At 40.4% G+C, this 19,307-nt stretch overlaps 1 protein-coding gene and 1 long non-coding RNA gene across 6 annotated transcripts in view; one reads left to right on the top strand and one right to left on the bottom strand.

Annotated features, from left to right (window-relative positions):
* The window catches only part of znf462 (zinc finger protein 462), a 45,521-nt gene extending 28,260 nt beyond the window's left edge, over positions 1–17,261 (bottom strand). For 3 of the 5 annotated variants that reach the window (XM_026297487.1, XM_026297491.1, XM_026297492.2), the window contains exon 1: positions 17,126–17,261. The gene's annotated coding sequence lies outside the window, so the exon portion shown is untranslated. Of the gene's footprint in view, positions 1–10,591; positions 10,837–12,385; positions 12,489–17,125 lie in introns of those variants that run through there. The other 2 variants (XM_026297488.1, XM_026297489.2) reach the window with 2 other exon arrangements.
* Positions 16,497–17,708, top strand: LOC113124535 (uncharacterized). The gene is made up of 2 exons (XR_003295061.2): positions 16,497–17,114; positions 17,239–17,708. It is a non-coding gene; the product is annotated as an uncharacterized LOC113124535 (long non-coding RNA).
* The last annotated feature ends 1,599 nt before the right edge of the window (positions 17,709–19,307 follow it).

Here is a 19,307-nt window from a genome sequence, read left to right as displayed (position 1 = left end):
AATATGAATCTGTTCTGAATACGCCGATGGCATTTCTCGTCATTACTACTCCTTATCAGGTGTTTCCTTTATTTTGTCCACCCTTGCATGCATCAGATGGAGAAAGAAAACATGTAATAGAAGACTAAAACAACAGTGAAGTGAACACACATAAAACTGTGTACACATCAGTGGCATGTTTACACAGTTTGTGTCAGCCATGTTTGTAACTGTCAAAAATGTTCAGCACACACACCTGACTGTAGTTACTGTTTTTAGTGAAAAGTCTTTTGTGAACTGACAAAATAATAAACCTATTGGCATTTTAAGATATTGTTTTGACATATTTGTCTTTATGATTCAACTTGTCAACACAGGATAAACAAAAACATGATGAAATAAAAAAAAGGTCAATAGTGTGACATCCAAGGAAGACAGCTTTTATTTAAACTAGATTAAATATAACTTACCGACATTGAAAATGCCCACACACACTTTCCTGACTAAGACACATATTTTGCTGAAAGCTGAGAGCAGCGTTTCTAAGTATCTCTTTCTTTCTCATTTGTTTATCCTTTTAGACAAAGACTAAAATATTTTGCATGTACTCAAAGTGGATTAATGGTTTACACTGCAAGCAGGGGCCTTTGTTGATCCATTGTCCTCAATCAAAAAGGTCTACACCACAAATACACTGTGGGTCATGCCTAGAATCTGACTGATTCTTATTTTTATTTGTTTTAACCACATGTTCTCTTTATATTCTTGCTGAAATACCAGAACATGGGGATATTTAATAAGTGGATGTAAAAACCAACGATACACATTTGAGAATAATAATATGATAACATGATATTATTCTGTATAACTACCATCATCAATGCTTATTAATTACACTTAGATCTTAATTAGGAAATCATATTTTATTAATTTGCATTAATACAACAGCAGCATGATGAAACTGCTTTGGAGTAATAGTTGCATAAGTACAGCACCATTAGTGTTTTCACTTGGGCATCTTATTGAATATTGTGATGCTCCTCACCACCATTTGAGACTAGCATAGCTACATTAGATATTCTTTCCATAGCACACCAAAATCACTGACCAAATTGTTGGTTATCAAGTTGCATTGTGGGTAATGTAGGCAGCAAAGGGGAAAGGATTCATTGTTTTTAAGTACAATAAAGTTAAAGCATTACAATGCTAAACTGCTGCAGTACCGTCCTGATATCCTGAAGTTGATATTGTGATAAAAGTCAGTTTTGATTTTGAACGGAGATATCAAAGAATCGTAGCTTTAATGTTACTATCAAATTCAGTCTGGTGCTCTGGATACTGAAACCAAGCAATTTCAAGTGAGATCCAGTCACAGACAGTTGGGAATCCCACCCTCCTTCCCACACCCAACTGGCTGGCCAGTGGAGAGCTTCATGTGAGCCGGCCAAACTGCCAGTATGTCCCTGACGACCAGGGGATCCATTGTTGTTCAGGGTCAGGTTACAGTCTCACCACGGGGCCCCACCCTGCTCTCTTGGCAGTTCACTGCTGTTTTGAACAAAGTTGCCTCCTAATGCCAGGTTCCTTGACATGGATATCAAGAGAATCCTTTTGGAGAAGGAGGGGAGAGTAATGCCTGAGGAGGAAAAAAAACGCCTCCTACACAACCGCCATCTGCCTTAGAGTTGGCTGTGTCTTTTCGGCCAGTCAGTTCCTCTGCTGCACCGAGTTAATGGGTAAGATTGTGTAACTGCTTTCATCTAGTCAGCTGGGGCTCTAACAGGGAATGACTGAGCTGCTCAGATCCTCCTTTGAGCCGAGCTTCAAGGGCAGCCATTTTAGGAGCTGACTATGTGTGCTTAGGTGTTCAGCCAGTGCACAACATGGACCCACAGATCTGATCCTCTTCCTCAAAGGCAGGCAGCTGGTCACAGGAGAGCTGCTGACAGAAATCTATCTGCCAGATGTACAGTACTGTACCCAAGTCCTCTGCCCACACAGCTCAGCAGAAAACATCTCACATTCTTGCCAGCCTGAGTTTGCTCAGTCCTTTCATTTCTCAGGGACATTTTCTCACACATCAAGAGATTTTGAGAGAAATGTTAGAATTCCCCTTCCAAAGAAAGACAGAATAGGTCAGAGCGAGTGGCATGCACCAACACTTTGTGGAGAGAAACACAGCAAATGCATTTTCTAGGAGCTGCCAACTATGTTCCACAAGGGGTCTAAAAATGTGAGGCATGTCAGAACTTCTTTCTCAGAGCTCTCCAACCCTGAGCCCTCAGGAGAAGGTGAGAAATGGGAAGAGAGAAGCAGAAAGCAAGAGCAGGCCTGAAGGAGAAGGGTGGGAGGAGAAGGGAGGCAGTGAGTGAGCATGATGGAGCCACCTGGAAGACCCTTTGGTGGTGGTAAGCAACAGAGGACAAAGCCATCAGACAGGGCTCCCCAGATTCCAAAGTCTACTGACATTTGTTAATCACCAACCGGTCTCTCTGCATCTGTGAGCTCTGCCAGCAGTCACACCCTCTACTCAAACTGTCTGACAGCAGCTGCTCTGTCTCAAAGAGGGCCTTTGAATACAACAGCATTAAGCTGATTAGAAGTACAGGGGTTTTGTCCTTAACTTTTGGTTAGTGCTACCATCTCATGCCGTCAGCGACAGAATAATCCATGGATGTGTTGCACATTATTACATGGCAAACATCCTGGCTACAGCTAATTTATCTGGCAAACAAGACAGGACATACATCTTGTCAACTTTCGCAGCCTCAATAATTAATGACGCGCTGATTGAAAATGACAACCCTCCTTTAAAAGGAAAAATACAGTGGCAACAACATCAGGTAGCCAGAGCTGTGAAAATTGATTTTTACAGAGATGAGGTGACAAAATCAGAGAAAAATCAATACAATTTTAGTTTCTAGAAAGTTATAAAAGAGACAGACAAAAGTGTTAAGGCACCATAATATTTCAAAATCTTATCTTTAGGCCCTTGTGTTCACAAAGGTTACTCAGAAGAGAGCAGAAAAGACAGCAGAGAAAGATCTCATTGTCTCTGCAGAAGAACAGAAAATGTTGCATCACTCAACCAGGGAGCGTTTGGCCTCTTGCACAAACACAGAGCTGGAGATCAAGATGGTTACTCCCATCCTGTGATGTCAGCAGCCTTGGACAGCTCCAACACACCAGATCTGACAGTGTGTTTAACAGTCGCTCAAAAACAAATAACACAGTGCATATCATAATGCAATCCAGTGCACCGCAGACAACAGCTTCAAAGTTATGACAGCACCTTTAAAAGACACCCTCAACATGAAAACAAAATGGTACTGTATGATACTTCTAATCATACGCCCACCTGCTTTATACAGATCATGTAAATGAATACTAAATGAACTTTAATATCACAAATGTATTATAAGAGCATAAATAGAACAAATTGTGAAGCTACAGACACATGGAGCCAAAACCACTGTCTAAATATTAAGCTCACATAAGAAATTCAACTTCTTAATATTATCAGAAATAGCAAACTGTCACAATCTCTGCTCAGTGACTTGGCTTAAAAATCATATTGGATCTTGATAGCAGGACACTTCACTCACTTCACTGGTCCAAAGTTATTGCAAATGAGAGTTGTTTCCATGAATTCACCTTTTCACAGCTGTTCAAGTTAGATTGTTTTATCATAGATGTATCACAGACACAGGAGACAAGATGTCTGCTGCACGTCATGACGCAGTGGCAGAACAGGTTCATAACCAGCAGCTTTTGTGTGCTGACACAAAATTCAGATTCTGTGATTGTCAGGTTGCATTGTCAATCAATGCCTTTCCCATCTTTTGTTCATTTGTACCAGTATTCCCCACACCAATATTTTCCTTACAGCAACAGCATGCCACCTGTCTTTTAGACATACAATTTCACTTTTTGACTTTCTCACTCAAACATGCCAAGTTCTGATAGGATGCTATAATATAAAAAAATCCCAATCCATTAAATGCATAATGTTTATAAGTTTTAACTGACATATAGTTCTTAAAGACTTTACAGCATGATGAACTGCTGGAACTGTAAACTTAGTAATGAGAGCCCTATGTATGTCATGGGAGCTGGAACTAACATTTGTTTTGTTTTTTGATGTTATGGCATATGATGTCACATTACTAAAACAAAAAACTGTATCACCTTTATTTTAATTTGGATTCGTTTTGAAAAGACATTAATATCCAACTGTCAACACATTGTTTCATTGGCTGTTGTTTTACTAGGATATTGTGTTTCCCATGCTGTGTGCAGGTCTGCCCACCCACCCTTGCTATCACACTTTTTCTTTTAAGTTTAGTAAACATTTAACTGCACAACCTGTTTTTCCTGATTGTGCCAATCTGCCTACGTCTCTGGGTCTGTGCAGTAAAACTGAGTCAAAATAGTGAGATTCTCTGCACTATCAACACCAATTTATATGTGTAATTTATATGGTTTTATTTATAATTTATTATTAGAGTGACGTTTGGTGTCATACATCATGTTCTACTGGGTAGATAAGGGTTCTTAAAGGTGAGTTGTTTTCTTTTCAGATTTAAGATCTGATGTTCTTAGTGCAGTAGAGAAGAAACAAGCGTTAACTTCAATGGATGACTTAGTCAGAGTCCTGACAGAAATATTCAATCTTGTGGTATTTTATATATTTATTACATTGCTCCTGGTTTTCCCCTCTCATTTTGCAAATTTTAAAATTTAAATAAAAATATCTTTATCATACTATGACATACCTCTATGCAGCTTGGCCTGTATCATTAGATGTAAGATTTGAAGTCGTATTAGACCCTGTTGATACCACCTTTTGTAACAGTACTGGTTTAAACACATATGGGTATTGTAGATCTATGGCCAATCATTTGTGTCAAAAGAGTAATTTGGTAAGAAAAGATGATAATATGCCTCCTTGAAACATAAATGCAAACAATGGATGCTGTGAAATTATATTATATATATTTATATGATTTGATGTCAGTTGAAAATATACTGGATTATGAAGCTCTTCTTCCAATAAGACTGGAACAATTACTATAATCACTGATTAGTCAATGACAGAAAACAACTAGAAACTCTTTTGATACAGTTGGATGCAAAGGTTTGGCTCCAGTCGCAAATTTAGCTTTTGAAACGAAGACTTTGGAACATTGTGATGGGCCTTTTTGACTGTTTTCTGACATTTACGAGTCCAAAACATGAATTGACTGAAAGAAATTGCCAGTTTAATCAATAAAATGTCCAATCTTCCAAATCTGACACCAATCTTTTCAGCCTGAAAACATACTCAGAGAGACACACAAACATTAAAAAAGAAAAAAAACACGAGTATTTCAGGATGTGAAGCAGCTTTAAGCACTTATTTTGCTGTCTGTTTAGGGCTCCTTCAGTAACATTTTCCCTGACAGGTTTTTCTGTTCTGACTGCGAAAGACAGTGAACAAAGTGCAATTTTTGAGGAAATGTCAAAAAATTCCAACTGAAAAGAGTAATTATGTTCAGAGAACTGTATGTGCGGCGACATTAGACAGAACAAGTCCAGAAGAGGCTTACTAAGAAAGAACATGGAAACAGTACATACTTGGTGACTGCCACTACCATGCAGGCTGCCTGAGTTGCAAATAGAGTCACAGATGCTGACTAGAGGGTCAGGACAACTGAGTCATTCCTTCCACATCTGTGAGAGACCTTAACACAACATTTCTGTTCAGGCTAGAATGAATTCACTCAATTCACTTAGCATCCTTCTTAATCACCAACAAGTTTATTATGTCATGACTGAATTTTCATTTTCCAACAGTTCTCTAGGAGAGAAAAAACTAAATGTCATAATATTCAAGGAAATTACAAAATGACCAGAAACAACTTATATGTTGATAATATGCCAGTGTTCACAACTTATTTCTGACGGCTCAGAGTGGGATAAAATCTATAGTAAAGAGAAACAGGGCTGCCACAGGCCCTGAAACCAAAGCCAAAGGGTAACCAGGAAGCATAATTAACGTTTGTAGAATTGGCTAACATGCAGCCATGTGTGCATGTGCCTAAATCCATTGCTGTGCAACCCATAATATTCAGTCGAGGCAGATTACAACACACACACATTTAACCAGCGCCATCACCGTCTCAACTGCACACAGAGGTCTGAAATCCAGCATTAATTTGTGGATTTTTTTCATGGCTTACAATATCTCAAAACACAGAGTAAAGCCGTGAGGTCTCAATATGTCAGACAGCATTAGTCCCCAAAAAGGATCTCCCAAGAAATTCTTAATACGAGCTTTGAAAATTATTATGGTTTTGATTCGGAATGATGCCTTCAAATTCAAGGCAGCCAAAATCATTTGTACCAATTCTTTGGCCTGCGTGCAGCTTGCACCCTTGTTGGCTTTTATCTGTCGGCACTGTAGCAGATAACAACACTGGTTCAAAAGAGAAAAGCTGGTCTGACCTAACTGACCTTCATATTCCAATACTATGCTGCTGCTTCATCCCTTCACTAAAGAATAACACATTGACAGATACAACTACAACACTGCATGGAATTCTTATGTTGTATCGTAGGCATGCAGAGATATAGTCATGCTGCGTAGCAGAAATGCTCATTGTTTTGGGGTTTGATGGATTTAAAATGACTTTTGCACCAACAATACTAACATGCAGCCATGTGTACATAAGTGTTGGGTTTCCTGCTTCAAGAAGACACTATTCGCCTGTGTTTACAGTAAACAGTCTTCATGCAGCAGGGTCATCTCAGCTGATGATGAAGAGTGAGGCCCGTTATTAAGTGGAAAGAAAATTGGAAGATTTTGAATAAGTGGGGTTAGAACTAATTATCAATTCAATTCAATTCTCTTTATTCACTGATTTATCGTTTAGTCTAGAAAATGTAAGAAAATAGTGGCCAATCACCATTTTCCACAGTGTTTGTTCTAATGGTTGTAAACCCATACATTCAATTTCCACCCTAATGATAGAAATGTTATGTCTGTCTCACTGACATCTAATACATTGATTATTATGTATGTACTGTATATTCAATTTTTAAAAATGCCAACACTTCAGAAAGATATGGACCTACTTTAACTATAGCAGTGGGAGCTGTCACTTTGTCCTTTAATACATTTGTAAAAATATATGGACTTAAAATTTTATCAGTATGTCAGTAATCCAATGTAATCCATTTTGACACTGGAACTAATTTACAAAATCACAAATGATACCTTGTTTCTGTGTTGTGTGTGCGTGTGCGTGTGTGTGTGTGTGTGTGTGTGTGTGTGTGTGTGTGAGGGTGTGTGTGTGTGTGTGTGTGTGTGTGTGTGTGTGTGTGTGCCTTTCAGCTCTCAGGTGATAAGAACAGCAGTAAGGTAGACAGTGACTGCATTCATCCCTGCGTGTGATCCGAGCTGAGAGCTTCCTTAAATGATGCGATCACATGGTGCTGCTCATTTTGAGAAAGGCTGCATACACAGAGATGAAACATCGATCTTACCTGGCCAATCAATGAACTAGGCCTTTTCAGACAAGATGTGAGGAATCAATGATGTTCAGTATGAACGTTTTGTCATAACATTCGTCAGACATCTGCTGGAATGGAATGAAAGGGGTGGGAATAGCATGAAATAGAAAAGAGCAGAAGTGCTGGAAATACAACAGCAATGCCATTAAATATCACTCGTTTCTCCTTTAGTTTTTGTTCTCTAAAGTCAACTTGCTTTAAAACTGGCAGGTAGAGCAGCATTATTAATCACGTTTTAAACTACACTGCCAGGCCATATCGTGTTAATAATGATTCATCCAAGTGTGTATAGGCCAAAAGTCCAAACCCTGTCACAAAATATTATCATCCACCTGACTAAAATCACTGGTGTTAATCGGACAACAAATCTGTTTCAGGAAGCATATGGCATTGGAAAAAGTAGGTCAGCCATTACCAGCTAACACAGCTTTGACCAAAAAGATTCTTCTTGCACTCCTTCATCATAATCCCACACAACCATCTGAAACACTTCATGTAAAGCAAAATACACTGCATTAAAGAAAGACTGTGTACGTTTTGAAATGAGAAATACCACATTTTTCATCTTTCAAATGAAAAGTTGAATTCAAGCAGTCAAAAACATCCTTTCTCAGGTCAGTACACCACTGTAGCCTCAGTCGGTCTAGTATGACCAGAAGCAGCATCTGCTAATGTGAATCATGCCTTGAAAAAACAAAACCTATGACCAGAAATTGTTAATTTACATGAAGTTGGCAAGATAAGACTGGGCGTAAAGAAAAAAGCATCCCAGAATAACAGCTAAGAGCTTAAAAGTATTGGAGAACATTTCTGTTCATGATGCGACGATGCACAAATCAAGATTCATGTCAAGAAACAAAGTGGACCTTTTGTAGGAAGCAAAAAAACTTAACTTTGGCAATGCTATTGGGAAAATGTTTTGTGGACTGATGGTTAAATTATTTGCTAAGAACATGCAGCGTATGGTGCATTATGATTTGGAGCTGCTTTGCTGCCACCCCTGTCAGGGGATATTTTAGTTTGGACATTTTTTAAAAAATTAACCTGTGTTTTTAATAATACGTTGTCCTGATTTTGTTGAGCTACCCCTCAGCTTAGAAGTGCGTAGACCACAAACTCTTCCTAAGTACATGCTGTGGAGAGTCTCTTCCATACAGTCCTTCAGTTATTTTTAGCTTGTTGTTGGCCTCTTGGTAGTTTTTCCCTTTAGAGCTTCCTCTTTACATGGCCATCCATCATAGAAAGATGACATGCTCTAGATAAGGTCCTGATGGTGCCATTATTCTTAAAGCCTTGAAGTTTATCATCATTATGTTACAGAAAAAGAATAAAGTGTCTTAAATCTCATTTTATGTCCTTTGTCTAATCTAAGACTATCAGCAGTAACATCTCAAAAATGTGGCTTAGGCTCCATGTTTGTCTCTATAAGCTGAGACATCTGCTGAAAATCTAGTTTTGTTTGATCTAATTAGAATCAGTGCACTTAATTTAAGGATAAATAGCTTACTTCATGATTTTCAATGCAACTACTGTAATTGTATCTTAACACAAGTTTACTGGTTACTTTAGCTGAATGAACGAGGTGAAAAAAGTCTTTTTGTGTTTTGTTTTTTTTTTTTGTGAAACCAGCACAGTAATCCTGGATTGTCTCAGAGGAATGGTAAATACAGGTGCAGAGCCTTTCAGGCTCTGCAATCCAGCAGGCTTTGCTGATCTGTCTGCAGCCTGACCTACACTAGTGTCACATTCAGAGGGCAGAAAAAAAGAAGCACCTCACCACAGTAGGCCCAGGCAACCCTGCAGGATTCTTGGAGAAGATCATATAAGCTTACCACCATCCCTTTAACCTGATTGCAGGTTTAATGGAACAAAATGAAGCAGCAGATGCAGAAGTTCTTTTTTACTTTACAATTGGATGGATGTTTACACACACTACTTCCCTTAAAAACTGGTTTACTTATCAAGGCATGCTTCAGATATCTGTTTCAAAATCAAAGTTAATGCATTACACGATATGAACATGTGCCACCTCAGTAATAAAGGACAATGAGCAGAGCCTGGAGGATTGAAGGATTTTGATCTTTGGACCTCAAAGTATTCTGCTGACTAGGGCCTTCAAGCATGTCCTCACATCAGAAAAGAAAGACAGACAAGCTGAAAGAGGGAGAGAGGAATGCCATTAGCGTGGCTTCCAGTTGCAATACTAATCCCAGGAAGTGATGATAATTTGCTTTTTTATGTCTGGGTCATCCATACTGCAAGGTCAGACAGTGCATGTGTCAGCCTGTCTCTCCCTGACAGATGGTTACCTGACATAACCCACCATGTAAGGCAGCCTTTAATACTTAATATCACTGCACTCTACTACTACTACTATTCTTTGCAAACCTAGATATTTCTTTAATTTTCCAGCTCTCTCTAAAGCTGAATGGGGGGAAAGAAGCTGACCATCATGGAATAAGTAACCTTGCTCCAAGGATAGTCTTTCTGCTTAGCAAAAGGCTCAGATTGCTCCCCCTTTAAAAAGGGGACAGCTGCAACAGAAAGCACTCAGTAGCAACATTTGGCCTCTTTTGCATTGAAGATAAGGACCAAGCAGATTAGGAGTTGAGAAGCATTAATAGCCATCTTCCATTTGGCTCCTGTCTCCAGGTTGTCATGGTGAAAAAATACTAGTCCAGTCAAAATCTAGCACTTGGTCTTTTCCATCTCCTGCATTTGCGTTTTAATCATGAGCCTTCAGAGGTATTTATGTGACCTTCAAGCCTGAAATTTTCATAAGGCAACAAAACAGGGTGCTGGTAAATCCCTCAGCTAAAGCATGCTGGGTGTGAAGGTTAGATAATGAATACCCACACAGTTACTCTCTTCATTCCTGTTTTCTATCCACTCTGTGTCTGTTTAATGCAAGAAGTGCCAAATAAAAAATGCAGTTAATAACAGAAGTCAGAACCCAGAAAATCAAGTAGTTGAGGGAGAATAAGGGGTGAAGCAAGCAGACATGCATGGCTAGAGTTCTCTAGAAGTCTACTGCTCAACGTTCTTTTAGGATAGTCACCTCACTTGGCTGCTCTCTCGTCTCTCTCTCTTTCTTTCTCTCTCCCTCTCTCTCTCTGGGCTGACAGAATTATCTTCTGCATCAGAGCTGAGGCTTGGCCAACGCTCCACACAGAGGACTCCATTTCACACAGCCAACCCCACTGTGGCCAAGGAGACACAGCCAATCACACTGGACTATCGGTGGCATGGCCATCCACCATTTTGTGCTCCTCAAGGTCTTTGACTGTCCTGCTCAGCTGAGTGGAGCTGCCTCTGCTCTGCTATCTTGTTACACAGATGGAAGTGTTTAACTTTAAGAGCGCAGACCTGAGTGAGCAGCTTCCCCTCCTGTCGGTTCCTCTGCAGCCTGTCATGGCAGTCAGCAAAAGCAGAAGTGAGATGTGTGGTTTTGTTCACTGCAAAGATGGCCACCTCGAGTGCGGCTCTGCTGTTCTTCACAGGCTGAGGAGATCTGAAGATTTGCCTTTAAATAGGGAGCTTTAAATTATCTTGTCACGCAAAACCTTAAGATATGTGTAAACTTCTATAAATAACTATCAAATACAAGTGACCTCACATGTTCTAAACATGTTGTAGTGCTTCTATGAAAGATGTAAATGCTTTTTTTTTTCTACACTGAAAAGCTTAAAAGATAAAAACTTGGGGCAACCCTCAGCAACATGATTAAATATTCCATCCAAAAGTTAAGTGCACAATTTAATTAATAGCCTTAGGCGTGATTATTTTTACAATTTTATGTGGGAATGAATAGGTAGATATATTTGGCTTTCTCAAGAGGCTTCTTCCCTTGAGCATGAAGAGAAAAATTCTCAGAAAAAATATTTTTTTACAAGCACTTTATGCATGTAGGCTACAGCAACAAAGAAAAAAAACAATTTATGTTCGGTCAGACAAAGGAGGCTGGAAATACATTTCAGATCTCCTAAAACTGAAACACACAGGTTTGTGGGCTAAATAAATAAGTTAAGGATGTCCAAGGACAGATCTTGGAGAGAAACCAGGAAGTGTTTTTCCACAAGGACAATTACTCCAGGAAACCTTACATTCCACACAGCCTTGTAGTCCATCTCTCCTAGGAAACCATTTCCTGACGTAAATCAATCTGTCTCACATAAATTCTGTGTTATGCAAGACAGAATTTATGAAGAACAGTGAACAATCAACACAAAGTAATCACAGTTCTCAAGGTGCAAATTAGCAAAAACGGTCCCTGTTGATCTAGTAACTGTTTCGAGAACATTACTTGCTCCATGTAAGTACGATATGATTTCCACCTTCCACTTAAGGCTCTCTAACAAATGTCTAAAACCTTGATTTCATTCCTGGTTTCATTTATTAAAATGCCTTCAGCAGTGTCTGACTCCACACAGTCAAAAAATAAAAATGACCAGAAAAGGCTGTGAGATGCACTAAAGGGTTTCCTTTAAGTGGTGCTCAGTGGAGCACTGCCAGAAAACACTGCAATGCTGACTTCCTTGTAAGCTTGGCATGGCAGTTACTACAGTTACAGAGAGTGGGTGAGGTTACAGGCTAGGCAGGACGCAGTATTTTAGAGTGACCAAAAGAAGACACAGGAAGTAATAAAACAAGAACCAAAAAGTCAGAGTCAGTCTGGGTTACTTGTAGAAGTGTTGATAGAAAGCTCTCTGCGATGGAGAGGTTTTTAAAGTTACTCATAAGTTCACCTAAGAGGAGAAGGAAAGATCCTGTCCAGGTTCACCAAACTGACCTCCTGAGGCAACTCAACAAGTTTGAGAAGGGAAAGATGAGAGACCCATCAATATTAACTCACCACTGAGACCTCCTTTCCAATCTTTTAAATATTTAATCGTCCTTGGACAGCTCTGTTGCTTCGTAGGCTGAGCCAGTGTGGATCCCTTCTACAAGACCACTCCTGTTCCTGCTCAATGAAGGCCTTGTCTGGTGGCACCACACTGCCCAAGGAACGGGCGTCTCCAAAGAATTCAGGATTTTTTCCACCACAGGCAGCTCAAGGCTGACAGAGTTGCTTCACTGTCTTATTAGAGAAGGGCATAAATCCTGAATTCAGACAAGAAACCTCGTGTAGATGGCTTCATTTTTCTCACTCAGGATCACTGTGGCCCCTTCTATGTGAGGTGTCTTCATTTTCTATAAAGATGAGCCCCCTGTAGGCTATGTTTAATATTAGTATGTATGCTGAAAAGACTTTCAAAGATAGGCATGAGGGGAAACGCAATGCTGAAGTGTTGATGTTCTGATGGAAAGGAGAGAGGAGGAACCAGTTCTACAGCAGTATAACGTGGCAACTGACAACAGAAACTGGAATGACACCTTTAGCAAGCCACTTCCTTGTTCCATTTAAACCATGACATGATGTTGTTTTTCAGTTTTTCAAACAGACCTACACTGAGTTACATAGCACTGAAGTCCATGAATCGTGGTGGATTCAAACACAGTTCACACATTAAAAATTTGTAGCTAATTCAAGAAAGAAACATGTTTATGTAGTGTGGAAGGCCAGTAAAATGCAACACAAAGTAGTGGGGTTTTTGCTGTACTGTAATGGCTATAACGTTTTGGATGAGGGGTCTGTGTATTTCAGCACACTTACAAGTGTAGCACCAGGGCCAGGCTGCATCTCATGAGCCATGCATCATGTCAAGAAAGCACTCACTGGAGCATTTCAATTTGCTTTTGTGCGTCTCCCCAGCCTTCTTCACTGCCCCAGGTAGAGAAGAATGGAGGAGTGCATCAGGCAGTGAGTGACTGAATGAGCGAAAAAGCAGTTTTGTGTGTGTATATATATATGTGTGTGTGTGTGTGTGTGTATGTGTGTGTATGCATGCGTATGTGAGTGCAAGAGACACAGAAAGAGTATCACAGTGAGTGATGAGCTTCACAACCACTTCCTCCCAGCGTTCAAACCATCACAGAAGTCTCTCTTGTTTAATCCTCTGTCCTCTCTGTTGAGCTTTTTTAGCGTAATCCTGAAATACCTTGCAAAAATCCTGTTATGTAATTTTTTTTCTAAAAGTACCTACCAGTGTTCGGTTCTGCCCCGTCACCTCAAAGGTGAACCACAGTAATAATGTGTTAAATATTTCCTCACAGCTAAAATTAAAGCACTCCTAACAGCACACATATTTAATCATTTATGGATGTGGACCAAGAAATTACAATTAACCCAATAATACAAAATACAGCTCAGATCTTTTGTTGCGACTGTGACAACATGTAGCAAGGTAATGTGTGACCAGCTGATAACTTCAATGTTGGGTAAAGATGTTTAAAAAGTAGAATGTTTAAGAAATGCAACTATTATGTAGCTGTTGTAATATGTAGTGTGTATCTGATGCAAGACTACATAAACCAGCCAAGGAGCCAAAAATGAACTGTGGGTCCCAGTTAAGCCTTCCCACTCATCTCAACTCTTTCCACAATCCATCTATATTAGTTGCTCAGATCAAATTCATTTAGGCAGGGGTGCAAATAATGTTCATCTTTAGTATTAATTATTATGATGATGTTTTTCTTAATTTATCTTTTGCCTCAAAAACATTAAGAAAAAGTGAGAAACACTTAAAACACGCTACATGTTCCATTGTCCTGTTTGTGTAATTAACTGTAAAATTAAAGACTATTCACTTTGCTAACATAATATATGAAGAAGAAGAGTAACTGTTTATAATCATATCAGTTTACACTGAAAAAAACAGCAAATCCACACTTCGGAGTGACTAGAAAGCCAGAACCAGAAAGATGTTTGATTTTTGCTTGAACAGTGATGGAAACAGGTTCATTTACTGTCAGTCAAAGAAGCTTGTAATTAATCATTTCAGCTTTACAGTTTAGACAGACACTCTGTGAGATAGGACCTTGAGATTAGATAAAAATGCTACCTCAGGGCCATGTACTTTTCAGTTTTTAATTGTGCTTTAGTGGTGCATAATACCAAACAAATTCACAATTAATCAAATTACAATGAAGTAATTGCCACAAAGAAAATCTGGGCACATCGGGAGCCTGTGAGAGCCTGGGGCCCCTTTGCAGCTGCCCATTTGCCCTGTTAATAATCCAGCCTTGTTTTACTGTAACACAAACTACTGGAAATGCCATTTCTGCTACAGCAAAAACAACATTACCTTCACTGGCGAGGTAAAGTGACAACACATAGATTAGTCACTAGAGAAGCATGAATATGGTTCAGAGTTGAGAAAGAGTCAAGAATGTGTAGTAGACTTGTGAAAGTTACAACAGGAACTCTCAGTGCTCTGTGCCAGAGACGACCTGTGAAGACACTTAGCTTTCTTCAAAAAAAAGAAACAACACTGCAATCACGTCCAAATTTAAATAATTGGACTCGTCTGCAGAACATCCACCATCCAGCAGACTATTTCCATTGCACCCGTCTGTGAGACAAATGTGTTGACCGCAGCAGATTCCTGCCTGGTTGTCCTCTATCAGCTCCTCCTTGAGAACCTGTTTGCCCTGCCACACCAGGGAGAAGGAGCATCGCCACCATTTTGATTGCTCTTCTCAGCCCCAGCATTGTCGCAGCACAGTGTGTCAAGCTCACACTCTCCTTGTCAGCAAGATTTCACACACACACACACACAGTGGCCAGGGGAACTGCAGAGCGTAGCACAGCCACACTTGCATACACACACACAAAGCAACACACCCCACCTTCACTCTTCTGACAGCCTGGTCAACAGACACCTTAAGGATATAATGTGTGAAAAGTCACCAAAGCTGTGCAGTGGACATTGAGTGTATTACAACATACAGCCTGTTAATAAATGACCAACAACCTAATCCATCAGTGCAAAGAACTTTCGAGTAATTTAACACATTGAAAGACCAAATAAATAAGTTTAATCTTGCATCAACAGCCACATGTGATGGCCTTTAAACAGCAGGGGCGTCCACGTTTAGTCAACAAATGACTTTAGTTTTGAGTTTAAAGCCAATGTTAACAGCAGCTGAGCCCTACATTGATGAAGAACTCACCAAAAAAAAACAAAAACAAGAATCATCTTGAGAACTTCCTTTAAGAAACTGTTTCAGCCACTACTCCACTCACACACTGAGAAGTGTATGTCTATATGTGTGTGTGTGTGTGAGAGAGAGAGAGAGAGAGAGACCACTTTGTTGAACATTAACTACCTGCACAGCCAAAACACTGCATTATTCAGCATTAAAATTCCTATCTCATCCATGTATCCATCAGCCACCACAAACACACAGTGTCCAAAAGTGTCAGCTGCACATCTTTAAGAAGAAAAAAAAATCTCCACATATTTACAAGCCAAATCGCGTTTAATCATGTAAATGAAAGCAGCACATTCATGGAGTTGAGCACAGAAGTTAACCTTGAGAGCCCCACTAAAGGACCAAACCGCACTTTTTCAGAGTTCTTCTGCTTCCTCTAGCAGACTAAACTTCCCGAGCTGAAAAAGCAGAAAAAGAAGAAGAGCTTGTGGCCCGAGCGTTTGTGAACACAACCTTTGTTCTGGCGTGAGGGATCCTGCCTGTCTGACTCCAGGGCTCTCCTTGGAGACTCATCTGCTTTCCTCCATTTTATGGTGAAGCCCTACTAGTATGACATACCTGACTTGAGACCAGTGACAGCAAACAGGCATCCACACAGAGCAGGGGACAGTCGGCTAACAGTCTAGCTATAAGCACCAAGAACAAAAACAAAACACTGGATAAAGAGACGTATTTATATGAATGTACAAAGCGACACTGCGCTTCCAAGCATTTCACCACCATCCAGAGACATTTCAGCTCCAACCCTGTGGAGAACCGAGTCAAAACCGCCACCAGATAAGGTTTCTTTTTTAAAACACACAGGAGCAGGGGAGGGGGAAGCATGTATACACTGGACATGGCTTTCATGGAGAGTGTGTGTGTGTGTCTACGTGTGTGTGTGTGTGTGTGTGTGTGTGTGTGTATGTGTGTATGTGTGTGACTGGACCAGCGGCTATGGCAGCTCCTCTGTGTCGCTAATGGAGGCTGGTTGGGAGAGGAGAGCAATCCGTGCAATGGCTTCTCCATGAAGCTAACGCGCAACAACACGCACGGCCGGACAAGGGGACGCATGGCCGGGGCCAATAATTCCCCTGACCAGACATGTCAGAATAACAAACCACTCCGCTACGGTGCTGCTGTAACACGCAGGCGAGCCTCTCTACACCGCCGCGTCCATTTCCTTGTCACTTTGACAACAAACCGAAAGGCGACATAGCGAGGAAGCGGTCGGTTGGTTAGGATATTAACTAGGAAACGAGAAGACCCACTTGACTTTGGCTGCATGGGTGCCAGCCGGAGCGCCCACCCGACTAAAATCTCGCCCCGGCTTGCTCTCCCAAGTCGGATGGACCTGGACTAAAAGGAGAAAAGGGGGAGATCCGCTCTTTCCAGGTCATTCACGAGGCGCTCTCCAAATTATATCCCATGATCTACCATACCGACGTTCTCGCAGACCTTGAAAGCCCAGCCGAAATCTTGGCGAAACTGGAAATATAGTGCAAGAGGTAACACTCACTGGTACAATCTTCTCCTCAAGCGATCCTCCCAAAAGTTGTCCTCGTATTTCATGCGTGCGCCCGGTCGGTCTAATGGATGATCGCCATCTTTCCTGCTTCTCCTTTGCTGCAGCTGCAGATGACCTGAGATCCGTCTGTCTCTGAATAATGAGCAACCACACAGACAAGGAAGACAATCTGCAAAGCAGGCTACACAAAGAAGTTTGGGAGACTAGCAAGCACCAGAGGGTGCACAAGAGTTTACGATGAGACGAGGGAGCATCAGCAGGATGGACAACGTCTATGTCTGAGAAGCTCATCCTTCATCTAGACTGAAGTCAGATATCCTGCAAAGCCTTATGAGCGGCTCAGACCACCACCAGATACATGCGGGCACCGTGAATTTTATATAGGCTTTCCATACTGTGTCTGCCACGTCATGGGGTTATCTGCAGTTCACTTTGGTGGTGATGATGCTGCTTCACACTTCAAGTCCACAGACAACAAAGATAGATTTTTTGTCAATGCAAAGTTAATACACATAATAAATGATAAGTATATGAAAATATATACACAATAAAATAAATACACTTTTAAAAATCACCGGTCTCCTTCAGCACTTTCTCCATCTGTCTACTGATCACTCCTAAAGGTTTATTATCTTAGTGCAGTTAAAAATGTAATTAAAAGCAGAGGCAACACACTCACTAGCGTTAATTCATCCTGTCATTCATTGAGTTAAAAAAAAAAAAAAGGCTGATGTGTTGTTATTACACTGTTACTATAAAGTAGACGTGATGCTGCTGCTTCTGTCCAGCAGCTGCTAACAAAGAGGGAGCCCAAGACAAAAGGTGCTGGGTCCTGCTCAGATGTATGTCAGTGTGAAGGGTGGGTGGGTGGGTGGGGGTGTTGAGAGGCATGGAGGGGGCATGCACGGGAGGGTGGGTAGTGAGGAGATGAGTGTACCTTGCATGATAGAGCGACTATAACATCACGTGAGGATATGTATCCGCCTTGATGGCTTTTGTTAGGAAGGATATTTATGCTCAATGCTGAATTATATTGAGATTATTGCATGCTGGAAGTGTTCTTGTCATATCGCTGCACCGTTAGATATTTACATTTAGAATTTTATTAGAAATGTAGTCTTCACAGACCTTATGTCAAGAGCACTTATCTTCATTCAATTACCTTAATGCTTGAGTGTGTTGCATATTAAACTAGCCTTATTTATATAACTGACCTCAGCAGATCTTTAATTTTTACAGCTGTACTGCCGTGTAGAAGCCACTGTTGAAAAACGCTCTAAAGTGAGGGTACTGTCAACGATAATAACATAAACAACTTTAATTGAATGCAAACAAATTGCATTAAACAGAGAAAATTCAAATCAGTATTTGGTGTGACTTCCCTTTGCCTTTAAAACACTACCAATTCTCCTAGATATGCACAGTCGTAAGGTATTTTGCACAAAGGTTGTTTCAAGCATCTAGCAGACCTCGCGACAGTTCTTCTGGGGATTTAGGCTGTCTCAGAGGCTTCTGTCTCTTCATGTAATCCCAGACTGACTCCATGACGGTGAGATCAGGGTTTTGTGGGGCCCAGACCATCTGTTGCAGGACTCTTTGTTCTTCATGTCTCTGAAGATAGTTCTCTGAGACTCTGGCTGTGTGCTTGGAGGTAATGCTGAAGAATACATTTTGAAATGCTCAGACATCTCTCTGATAGCTTTGTGTGATAGATAGTAATGAGTTCTTAAAGGTTTTGAGCTGTACTGCATATGAGTCATGCATCATATTAGGTTTACAATAAACCCTAATGTCATTGACAGTTATCCATCACTGTGTCAAGGGTGTATTTTTCTGTCTTGCAGAATTAAGGTAAATGATAATAAAATGCAGTAATACTGCATGTTACATTATATTTATATTACTTGTTTATAGTAATTGCTGCAATCTGTATGTTGTACAGTCGTGTGAGTGAGATACATTGTTCTTTTCTTGTCTCCTCCTAACAGTAGATGGCAAGAACATCTGGCCCCTTTTTTCAATAAAAGCATGCTCTGTTGTTTGAGTTTTTTTCAGTTAAACAGCAAGTTTTTATTGACACAATTTAAATTCCAGAAACACATTTTTTTTTATTAATAACTCTGTTCATGCCACTCAAATACATGAAAAACCTCAGCCCACAAACCTTGCGAGC

This window comes from Mastacembelus armatus, chromosome 12, assembly GCF_900324485.2.
Source record: "Mastacembelus armatus chromosome 12, fMasArm1.2, whole genome shotgun sequence".
In the NCBI taxonomy this organism is placed as follows: domain Eukaryota; kingdom Metazoa; phylum Chordata; class Actinopteri; order Synbranchiformes; family Mastacembelidae; genus Mastacembelus; species Mastacembelus armatus.
Note: the sequence above shows the minus strand (reverse complement) of the source record. Positions and strands in the feature narration are given on the sequence as shown.